The 12,497-nt window shown below is 40.1% G+C and overlaps 1 protein-coding gene across 8 annotated transcripts in view; it reads left to right on the forward strand.

The window, feature by feature from the left end:
• Positions 1–12,497, forward strand: part of ENOX1 (ecto-NOX disulfide-thiol exchanger 1) — a 363,435-nt gene that overhangs the window by 112,414 nt on the left and 238,524 nt on the right. For all 8 annotated transcript variants that reach the window (XM_027649508.1, XM_027649489.1, XM_027649479.1 and 5 more), the window contains one exon: positions 5,097–5,174. The gene's annotated coding sequence lies outside the window, so the exon portion shown is untranslated. The remainder of the gene's footprint in view (positions 1–5,096; positions 5,175–12,497) is intronic.

The raw sequence follows: 12,497 nt of genomic DNA on the forward strand, positions 1-12,497 counted from the left end.
CTACCCAAGAGAATATTCATCTTCCTTCCTTATACAGCAAGCTATCCCCAAATTCCTGTTCATTGATAGCTTCACCCCATGGTCCCCTTCCCACAGAAGGTCCCTTGACCAAGGAATCACAGAGGGCTCAGTAGTACAGAGGAATCACAATCTGAATTTCCCTGTGCAGTCAACATGAGGTTGGCTTTCATTTTTTGGGTGCTGGTGGAGCTGGAGATGAGCTACAAACTCCCAGACTTTTTGCTCTGAAAGTCAGCAGAAGGAGAGAGATGTGTCGTGTTCAGGGGTTTCCACAAGTGGAGAAGCCTCTGTACCCGGCATTGCAGAAATGTGGGTGAAAAACTACATGCTGAAATGAACAAAGGGATATGCTATGGTGGAATATAAACTTATTGTGTGAATTAGAAGTAGATAGCAAAGAGCTATCTGCAACATCTCCAGCAGTCCAGGGCATTGAGTGTCCCTGCATGCTCCAAGCCAAGTGTGAGCTTGTTGGGGGGCTGGGAATTGCAGTGTTGGAAATGACAGGCTGACAAGCTGTTCCTACAGACAGAATCATTTTTTGCAATGAGGCAAGAGTTGGACTTTGTGGCTAAGAGTTAAACCTTGTGAACCTGTATCAAACAACAACCCTTTTGTTGTTCAGGTAGTGTTTATGCATTTGTACTGTAGAAGAATAAATCTTACTCAGAAATAAGTTCTTATTTTGAAAACTTTTAAATTTCTCTCTTTACATACTGATCTTGCACTATATAGAGGCATAATTTGCTACTTTTAAAGTGTCCTGTAAGCTGTAAGACTTGAATAACAAATGCTACATTAAGATAATCAACCTTTCAGACCAGTGGGTCATGGCCCTGAAACTGCCTGTTCATGAAAGCTCAAATTCTTCAGCTTTAGAAACCCATGGAAGCATATAAGTCACTCAAAATAAACCCACAGAGAAATAACCTCCCCTTCCCCATTGCTGTCCTACTGTGGGAAAGACCTTTTGCTGTCCCTGATTTCCCCTCGGAATGAAATCTCATCCAGCATTCAATACAAAATTAATAAAGGTATATGGAACATGTCGAGCAAACAATGACATATCCCCAACGGTGAATTTACATACCCCCCACTCTGTTTAAAATTAATAAAGGAAGACAGAGCATACAACACCAACACAGGAGAGTATAAAACTCCACACACAGAGCCCATAAGGCTTGGCACTGAGGGTGGGCTGCTGCTCTGTAGTAAGCGGCTGTAAGTGTTGGGCAAAGCACGTTTTGGAAATGCCAGTTCCCTTTATTGGGCAGGTTCAGGAGAACTGCTTGGCAGCACGCCCAGTGGATTTGTCACTCGGGAGTGGGCATTGCCTGGATTATTCGTTGTGTTTGCAACATTTCTGTGACATTCCCTCCTTCCTGCAGGTGATGTGCAGGATAAAAGATGGCTGTTACAACTGGAGTCTTGTTCATCTGCATCCCACCTTCCACTTACCTTCTGCCCTTCCCTCTCCCAAGGGCACACTCTGTTGTCATCAGCATGCAGTTATGGGTCTGTAAAAATGTTCTGTGATCTGAATAGCCAGCCAAAGGCTTCAGCAGCTGTTGTGATGGACCAGAGACTGATGAAGCAAGGGAATGAAGATAGTATGAATGTCTGTGTCTCATTCCCTTCAGAAAATTGCCCTATTTTTTATAGAAAATAGATAAGAGTCCCCAGATATTGCCTTCGATAATCTACCTGAATTATTATGTAGTTCTCAGATACCTTTTTATGAGCTGGGAGGCCTGGCATGGAGGTCAAATACCAGGAAGATGGGCTCTAGCAGTTATTCTACAGCAATTAAGCATAATCAGTTATACTCAAAGCAACCTCTTCTTTACCAGCACGAACTACAAGCTGTACCCTTCAAAGCTGTGCCAACCCCCTCCACAAGTGCCTGCATTGATGCAGCTGCAGAAACTTCTCACAACTGATGGTGAACAATTGGAAACTGTCAGTTTTCAAAATGTTTATGGCCACAGGTTTCTGAAGAGGTAACAGTTGTCCTGTGTTGCATGCTGGCTTCGGGTTAAGCTATTCTTTATCACTCTGATATTCTACAGACACCACCAGTTACCCCCAGGTTTGCAACCCCAGCTTTTCTCACCAGTTAATGTGTATTTTATGAGCCCAGGGATGATGCTGCAGACAGTGGAGCTGTGCCGAAAAGAGTTGTTCCTGCTTGTATTCATCCTTGATTGTTTGTTGTTTTTTTTTTCTGTACTTGTGGCAGCTGAAGGAGGGGAATGCTGTGGCTGTGTCAAGAAAAAGCTGCCTAAACTGCTTTGTAGTGTAATGGCTGGTACACAAATTTACAACTGCCCCAGAGCAATGTGTCAGCTGTGTGTCTTAGGCTCATCATGTACCAACTCTTCCCATTGCTTCTAAGAGAAACTACACCAGTCTGTGGTGGTCTGTTAGAGGTCTGCAAGTGGTACTGGCTGACAGCATTTATTTGGGGACTGACTTGCAGAGACTCCAGACATTTTTCAAGTTTTTTATCCCAAGTGGGATCAAATCAGTTGCTTGTGCCCTGTGAGACAGACCAACAATGTCCTCCATCTGCCAGCAACTCAGTGGACCTTGAGTAGAAGGCCAAGATGCTAAACCACGAATTTCAGAAGTGTGTTTTGTAAGTAATGCTTTATAGCTAACTTAAAGGTGAACTGTTAATTTGGATGAGGCAAGTGTGTGTTAAGTAGGATGAAGCTGTTGCAAGAAAACATCTTCCTTCTGAGAAAATCCCTTCCTGTAGGCGAGTCTTCAGTCATCTGAGTAACCTTTGTCATCCTCTCCTCCCTGGAGAGTCTTCTCTGTGACCTTTGCTATTCTACCAAGGCGCCTCATAAATTATTATTCTTTTAAATGGCACTTAGACTGTCGTAGTGGCTGCTAGACTTGAAGATTTGCAGTCTACCCTGTAATTTTGAGAGGAAAAAAATGGTTAAGTGACAGAAGAAATATTGTACTTCACGATAAAACTACTTTTGTGTTTCATTTTCTGCTCAAGTCATTCATATCCCTGTCACTAACCTCATTCAGGTCAAGGGCTTGAGGCAGAGATTGGGCATAATATTTTTGGTCAGACTGATGCATTTGAATATTACAAACATCTATAATTTTGAAATTGAAATGAACATTGTGTTAAATCCTCAGGCAAATATTATTAAGGCATAATAGATTGCCAAAGTTTACATTTCTTTTGGCAGTTCAGGCCCAGGCTCTGTTGACTGGTTATTCCAGACATTAATGAACCTGTTTACACAAAGGGAGCTCCTCCTTATGGATGCAGACTAGATCCTGCATTCTGCAAACTTCACAGGAAAATCTGTGGCCCAAGTAGCTGAAATAACAATGAAAAAATTAATCAGGCACACATTAAAATTGAAACATGGAAGAAAACATCTGCAGCAATCAGTGAACGTCTGGGTAACATACTTGCAGTGCTGTTTTGCCAGCTTACATCTGGAGTGGTTCATGAGAAGAGAACAGATGCTAGTGTGAAATAGGTCATCATAGCAGCAGGGCATCGGAACAGAGGCATTTCTTTTTTTCTTGCAGTAACAGCTATTTCTTTTTATTCACACTCATTATGAAAATGTTAGCCAAGTCTGAAATGTGAATGCATGTATTGTGACAAGCCAGTACTCTTGAAGGACATAAAGGTAAAAAATAACCTAAGGAGAAGTCTTCAGAGAAGCAGCCCTTTTGCAGTACACGCTGAGTATTCTTTAACAGACATGATGACTATTTTTTGTTAAGATTATGATTTTTCCCCTTGCTTTATTTAAGTATTTAGTAGAGATGTTGCTAAATGCCATCTTGCTGGCAAATGCCCAGAAGCAGAGATGCTAATTCAGGGGAGTTTCATCAGTCATTTCAAAAGAGAGGTCACACAGATAAGAAAAATGAACAGTACACAGTATGTGAAGCAGTGACATTCAATGAGTCCTTGTCACTAGCAGCCATTAGCATGGAGGCCTGCTGTTATGTTTCAGTGCTTTTCTTGACCAAGCAGGGAGCCTTTGGAGCACTGTACCAGTTAATACCATACAAGTTATTGTTTTTTTCTTCAATACTTTGTATTTTTAGTACCATTTAGATGTTTCTCTGTCCCCTTGTGCATCTAAAATTTTAAAGAGAACCAAAGAATGCATAATTTATATCTCTCCCAGAGGTAATGGAGTGACTCAATATCCGTGAAGGGGATGATTTTAAATTTCGTGTCTTATGCGAGAGGTGATTTTTATATGAAAAGTGCAAAAATTTGCCTCAGGGATAATTACCCTTACAACAACAGGTGTGGACCCCAGAGGGGATTATAGCAGAAAGCTTTAGTGCCTTGTATATCATCGTCCCTTGTGTATCAAGGTATCATGGCTGGCATGATCGAAAACTTAGCAACTGATAGATCTCAGGGAATATGACTTATGTTTTGAGTAGGAATAGCACATACAGGAGGTTGAGAAGACAGGTTTGCTTTGACTCTGTTGAAGAATTCATGCAAGATGTAAGGCATTTGCTTGCTGCTGAAATTCTTTCCTTCATTTAAAGGATAAAACAATTGTTTATTGATGTTGGGCAGAACGCATCAGTACATGCTTTGTCACACAGCACAGTTCCACGAGACTATTTCTGGTTTCATTTACCAAAATCCTAGAAGTGCCATGGCTAGAAATAAATGTATACATCTTTGATATGCTATATGTTTGAAAATGCACTTTAAGATCTGTATTACAGGCAGTTCAAAGGGAATATAAATTGATGCAGTATTCACTCTTTTTTCTTTTCTTTCTAATCCAGTCCCACATATTCATTGCATTTTTACACCAATGGTTTTCAATAACTTGTCTTTAAAAACAACTCACCACTTTGTATTTTATTTCACTTGAACTTTGCTGTGTTTAAATGATTGTTATGATCTAGCTACTCCCGTAGTTTACAGTGTTTAACATCCTCTAAACCAAATCTACACTGATACTTAGCATTGCGTATCCAAGGAAACAGCTGATCTTATTTGCTTTTCCTTTGGAAACTCTAGTTTTAACTATTCTTTCCACTTCTTGCAGGATTGGCCATGAGAATTTGTAATATTCCTTTGGAAATACTGTGATGGGGCCACTGAGAAGTTATCTTCCTGCATACAGGTATGTAAACTGAATTGCATTCTGACTTTTTGTCATGGTTTAGGAATGGTGTTCTCCAATTTAGTGTTCCCACTGAAACCACTCCAAACCATGTGCCCATTGCTCACTCCCCCTTCCTCTCCTCCTCTCCTGTGACAGACTGGAGAGGAGAACTGGAGGCACAAAAGGTAGAGATCAGAGGTTGAGATAAGAACAATTTACTGGAAATGGTAAGGAGATAAGAAATCACCAGTGATGGCAACAGTACTAATAAAAGAGTGTACAAGAAAAAGAAACATCATTGCTCAGCATGCAGAAACCCCAAATAATGCAGGACTGCTCCTTCTGCCATGCTACCCTGACCCAGAAGTGAACCCTCCCCCCCATCCCTGGAAAATGATATGAGGTGTTATAGAATAACCTCTCGGTCCTAGCCATGCCCTCTTCTGGCTACTGCAAAAATTAACCCTGTCCTGGATGGGACGAGGACACTATTTCATCATCTAGATTCCTGTGCTAACACGTTATCTTTTTTATCTTGAATGCATGCAACCCAAATTTAATTATATTCTGGAGAAAGTGTTGTGAAAAAATTATTTTTGTTTCTTGCAATATGCTTAGGACATAACTCTGTTCTGTTACTATTGTGTAGATGTAGAATAACGCATTCATCTTTCCTTTGAGGTGAATTACTGCAGTTCATAGAGTTGAACTGCAGAAAGGAATTAGGCCTGTATGTCATTTTCTTCTCACTGCTATGCCTTTCAGTGTGTTTTGAAACTGCATTACCCTAAAAGGCCCTGCAGTCGATTGCTCCCACCCAGGTTGCTAATATGCGAGCAGCTGACCCACAGTTATAACTATAGATGTTTTGAGAAGCACACTTAGCAAAGGGTCAGCAGAATTGCTGAGGCTTTCAGGTCAGGAGGAGCTCAGGTTCATGGAAAGTTTAAGAAAATTAAAATAAACAAAGGGTTGTATTTAAGAGACTGTAAAAGGAACAGAATATTAATGGTTTGATTCCTCTAGTGTCATCACGGCAAGGAGCAGTGAGGAGCCTGTAGCTAATTCTATGTTCTTGTCAGCCGGAACAATAGTGTTATAAGCACTGTGGCCCACGATTGCTCTGATTTAGGGGGTAGAAGACACTCCTCTGCATTTCAGTATGCTTTTCTATGCAGCTGTCAGAGAAAGATTTGAGGTCTGGATTCACTGTCCCTGGAGGTTTTTAAGATGAGACTGGATGTGGCACTTAGTGCCATGGTCTAGTAACTACGGTGGTGTTTGGTCGAGGGTTGGACTTGATGATCTCTGAGGTCTTTTCCAACCTGGTTGATTCTATGATTCTATGCTTTCTTACTGCTTTCAAAGGTAGTATTGAGCAGCATTTTTATAGAAATCTTCTCAGAAAAACCTATGGGAATCAACTTTTCCATCTGTAGGGTCATACACTGCTATTGGTCATACTCAAGGTCTGTGGGAGTTGTATGTCATCCTAAACAATAATTTTCAAAACTATTCATTTTGGAATATGTTCCATTTCATCTGCTTGGTTTAGTTTGGAATACTTTGGGTGTTACTGCTGTCCTTTTTGCCTCTGTAGTCGCATACTATTCTATTACTCTGTAGGAATTCTGCAGGGAAAGTGGCCTGTAAACCTCAAACAAAACCAATATCAGATGGATTAAGGGGATGAGAGGTATCCAAAACAACTTTTAATTTGTTCTTGGAAATGATTATGATTTGGTAATATCTTTTAAAGCCAACACAGCTCCAAGATGCTTTAGAAACTCTGAACCTAGATGTAAACCTCACACAAGGCTACAGCTTGTGTAATGTGCAAAGGCCCTACATCAGACTGGTCGAGATATTGCAGAGACAAATCTGATAGTGGTGCCTTGGGCCTGTGTTGAGTGAAAGCTCCATGTTCAAAAATAAGTAGCTTTTCAGTGTAATTGAACAACTGTTGAATGATCTGTGTCATCCTAAGGTTTTGACTGCACTGTTTCTTTCTTAAATAATGATGTCCCCTAGGGTAATATTCGTGGTTTTCTTTGGCAGGGGGTGGAGAGAAAGAAGTGCAAACACTGAAAGACATTTAGGATAAAGGGAGAAACTAGATGCAGTATTGGCATTTGGGTTGTAACAGCAGCTTTATGAAAATCTTCCTTTTCAGATCTATCTATGAGTGTTTTTTGAATCAAGGCTCACCTAAGACTTCCAAGAGTTACTGTTGAAATTGCCAAAGCAAAGTGTTGTTAGACATGTGTCTTAAAAATTTGATACAAGTGTAGTCAACAGCTGCTATGTGGAGAAAGCTTAGACATCATTCATCTAAAACACACTTTAAAAATGTCCTTGTTCACAAGTCTGATTCCTGAAGAATTACAATGTACATACAAATTAGTATCATGTCATTTAAAAAGAGGATAAATATCATATTAATTTGATACATGTACATATTAGATGTATGTATACTAAGTGGCATAAAATAGTTTGGGTATGGGTGTGCTCCACCTTTATCATAATGCAGAAGCAAAGGAAAACCAATTAAGTTAAAAGGCAAGACAGTTCTACTGAAAAGGAGATAGAAGGTGAAATTTCCCTTTGGAAAATATTGCCCCAAGGTATTATCAATAGGTGTCACAAGAAATAGATATTTACATCAATAGGAATGCCATCATAGATGTATTTTATATATTACATATTTATTAAGCAGTTACACAGCAGTTGCCTGATGGAAGGTTGAACTCAACAATCCTCAGCCTGGGATTTCGGTGAAGCTTCTTCTATAACTGTGTAGATATCTCTTGTACCACTTCTCTGCAGCATCTGGTATAGATATTGAAGGAAGAAACAGGATAGTGATCTAGTTAAATAATTAGTTTAACCTAGGTCAGCTTTTTCCATTTATCCCATGTCTTTCACTGCAAATCTCATGGATTTTTTTTTATTTGTAAGTGTCTCCTCCTCTTTCACAGTTCTTGTTTTCTTAATCTCTCTTTTATTTCCTGATTATGAACCCTCAACCCATTCTCCAGAGAAGCCTCTTTTTCTCTGACACTTTTATTACTTGTTCTTGCTGTGGTGGAGTTTCTTAAGTTTTTTCTATTGGGGTCACTAAATGCCTCTTGGAGTGTCCTCAAACCTTTGCCCTTGACACCCTTATGGTTAAACAAGTGTCTTGGTTTTATGGGGAGTAGGGAAAAACAAAAGTGGTGAAAACAGTTCATGGCCACCACATGGGATGGGAAGCCTCTGACTCCTGGGGCTGGGCTCATCTGCTATGTCCTCCTGTTAAAACATCCTGGGCACATGGTCAGCCTGGCCTGGCTCTTGCGGGAGTTTGGTGGAGGGAGCACTGCTCCATTATCTTGCTGCTTCTTCAGCAAAGAAATCACAACTGGCAAAATACCAATCTGTCAAAAAACATGGGAAGGAGAGGGAGAAAGGAAGGGAAGAGCCTAGGGAGAGCACTTTTCCACCCAAGCGTGTAATCATGGCAACCATACCTTTAATCTGTGTACCAGCACTGCATGCGGACCTGCTGCCACTGCATTAGATACGCGTGCCTGCCTTAAAGTCATGCTGCCAGAAAGGCCAAACCTTCTGTGCCACCAGGCTTTGCTCAGGGCACAGCTATCCCACCAGAGGCTTCAATGCAGGGCTGCAAAGAGAAAGCAGGTGAAGCTGATGCACAGACCTGAACCACGGAAGAACATGTTATCTTTGTGCACCTTATATGTAAATTACCTGGCTACAAAAAGGAAGAGAGGAAAGGGAATGTTACTACCTGGAAATGTTCCATGTGTGCATTTGACACATATATTTGAATTATTGAAAAGATGGAAACCAAATAGTTTGGTAGCTGGTGAAAATCTACAAGCTAGAGTCTTGAAGGGAATGTGTGCGAAGAAAATGGGAAGATGGGGGAGGTAAATCTCACAAAACTGCCATGGAGAGACAGTTACATTTTATTAAAACAGAAATTCAAACCGGACTGTGATTTTGTAAAGACTGTTGTGTCCAAATCATGAGTTGTATGTGCAAGCTAAAGTAAACACAACGAAGATGGTGCAAGGACTCAAGCACAAGTATTATGAGGACTGACCGAGTGGTCAAGATGGGAGCGTTCAGTCTGGAGAAAAGGAGGCACAGGGGGGATCTTATTGTTCTCTACAACCTGAAAGGAGATTGAAGCGAGGCAGAAGTCGGTCTCTTCTCCTATGTAACAGGCAGTAGGGTGAGAGGATAAAGCCTTAGATTGTACCAGGGAAGGTTTAAATTGGATATTCAGAAAAGTTTCTTCATGGAAAGGATTGTCCAGCATTGGAACAGGCTTTCCAGGGGGGTGGTAGAATCATCATTCCTGGAAGTGTTCAAAAAACACGGGGATGTGGCACTTAGGGACATGGTTTAGTGGTGAACATGGCCGTGCTCAATTAATGGTTGGACTTGATGATCTTGGAGGTCTTTTCCAAACTTAACAATTCTATGATTTTGTATACATTTTTTACTTTTATTTTTGAATGACGATTCAGAGCACCTGTGACCTTCCACCTGTTTTTTTATTGCCCACAGCAAGACATGGAGCAAGTGATTATTAGAAAAACTAAAATGGCATTTTGCTTACCTGAGTAAGAGCTGTGGCCAGAGATACTGCAAAAGACTGAAATTAATATGGATACAGGGAAAACAAATCAACCACCAACTCAGACAGCAGATTCACCTTCCACTGGCTTTTATGTTTTGAGGTCTTTTCAAGGTATTTCTAGAAATGGTGGCAAGTGCTTCCTCTGCTGGAGGAAGAGCCCAGAAGCATCCTTAAATACCTCCCTGTTATGTTACTGATAGCTACTGCCCAGAAGAATGGGAATGGCTGAGAGACTCCTGCAAACTACACAAGATGTTCACAGACTCAGATTAGAGTAAAGCTCTTTACTACCCTCACTCCAGTGCCATCATCTTGTGCTTCAGAGTGGCAATTAGATGATAATCTTTGCTGATCTTAACTCCTGGGACATAACACAAAAAGAAGGGAGATCTTTAGTGTCAACAGTCAAGAACAACTTATGGACAGCAAAGATAATTTGGCTCCTTTGCCTTCATTACCAACGAGAGCAAAGTTGTCTAGATAATCGGTGATTATTTACACAATCTTCCAGTAAGGAATATTTCAGTGCCACCCCATGTAGTCTCTTCCAGGGCTACACAATACTTGGGTATTTCTGAAATCCAGATATTGGATTATACTCTATTTGCTCCATAGGAAGCCATTTGGTGTCTTATTTATAGTGAGGATATACAGTTGAACATAACTTTCTTTATGGTAATCTCTCAAATATTAGAAGGAAAAATTACTTTATATGGTAGCTGATTTAATTTATTTATTTATTTTTCAGAATAAGCATTTGCAGATCTTATATGTCCCATTCCAAACACTTTTTTTCCTGTCTTTCTCCCATTTACCTGTACCCTTCCATGTACTGCTAATTTCTTGACACAAGTGCCAGCATTAAGAAGCTGAATATAACCAGTATGACTTTCAGATGGATACAAATTATGTAAAATAAGCACAGAATTTAAAAGCTCAATAATTAATTATGGAGATACACCCTCAATTAAAATGACCCCAGTCCATATTGTGGCTCAGTTTTGTCTAGATGGAGTCACTACTAGTGTCTTCTCTTTGTTCCATCTGTTAAGCTCACTCAGTATGATACTAGGTAATGAATGACATTGTTGGAGAGGCACTAAGTGTGCAACTGATAGCTCTCAGCATATGGATAATGACCCATCTTACACCTTTTCATTGTCCACATTCTGGCTGCACAGAGATATCTGAACTATAGATGAGATGAAATGTTGGCCATAGCACATTTCAGAGACAATAATTGTCCATTTAGGTCCCTTTAAAAGAAAGACAGCAAAGAACTGCTAAGTTTTCTGTGCCTGAGGCCCTCAGAAGAATCAGTCACACATCATGAATAATAATAATAATAATAGCAGATGGAGGACAGCTGCTCAAGTGAACATCATCAGTATTGCTGCCTTCCAGGAGGAGTAATCCCCTTGACCAAAGCAGGTGTCACAGTGAAAGTCTGTTGCCATATACAGAAAGATACAAATTGATTTCACTTCTGAAAGGCAGTTAAAACATCTTCTCCAGCTAAGAGGAGAAATCCACTGTCACCTCTACTGTCCAAGTCTCCAGAAGCAGCAGTGAAACTTGGAAGAGACAGTACTTAAAAAACGAGGACTGTTCAGATGACCAAGTGACAACCAAAATGAACGGTTAGAAAACAACCCTTAATTTTTTTTCCATCACAGCCCAGCAGAATGTTGGCAGGTTCATGTCCTTTCTCTCCTGCTTTTTAGCTAAAGTGTGAAGAAAGGCTACCCATTCAAATAGTAAACATTAAAGGATTTTTTTTGGATTAGCGTACATGATAACCAATCATAGAATCTTAGAATCATTTAGGTTGAAAAAGACATTTAAGATCATCAAGTCCAACTGTTAATCTGGTGCTGCCAAGTCCACCACTAAACCGTGTCCCTAAGTGCCACATAGCACTTCTGGGATTGAGGGTCCCAAGATATACTGCTCCAGAATGACTCAGATTTCTAGGGTCAGTTATCGTTTCAGTAAAGGGAAAATACAGAGAAAGTGACTACTTAATGCCACAAATAAAAAAAACAAAAACCAAGCAAACAAAAAAGAAAAACTTAAAGGAAACCACATCAACTTTAATATGGTTGGTTGACTCTACAGAAGAAATGATCCAAAAGTGGCTGTAGGCAACCATTCAGGAAAGACTGTGTTCTTACTTAATGTCATTGATCCCACATTCGGAAAAAAACCCAAAAAAACCCTGAATATTGTGTTCAAGAGGTATTCTAAGAATCTGAGGAAAGCTTGACCAAGCAGTTTACTCAAAGAGCAAAAACAAAAGTAGAAAGATGAAAGAATATCTTGGGTCAAGCTACTTATTAACTTTAGCTTTCAGAACATTATTAAAAATTAACTAAGGAAAAGGTAATACATACTATTGCCTAAAATATCTCAGAAGTAAAAAAAATTGTTCTTCATCTAAGTAGCCATACTTTTTTTTCCTAAAATTATCCTAGAAAATTAGGAAGTAGCTTGAGGGCCCTGCAGCTGCATCAACAATACTGACACTTTTCCCATCAGATCAGTGGCTGGTCCGTTTCCAAGGGCCTCCAGTGATGGAGAGTCTTTAGGGAATTCATTCCAATGCCTAATTTTCCTTACTATTTGAAAAATGCTTTTTTTTCTTTTTGTAACACGCGAGCTACTTCTGTTCTACCTGCAGTGAACAGGAA

Source organism: Corapipo altera, unplaced genomic scaffold (assembly GCF_003945725.1).
Source record: "Corapipo altera isolate COAL_440 unplaced genomic scaffold, ASM394572v1 0, whole genome shotgun sequence".
NCBI classification, from domain to species: Eukaryota; Metazoa; Chordata; class Aves; order Passeriformes; family Pipridae; genus Corapipo; species Corapipo altera.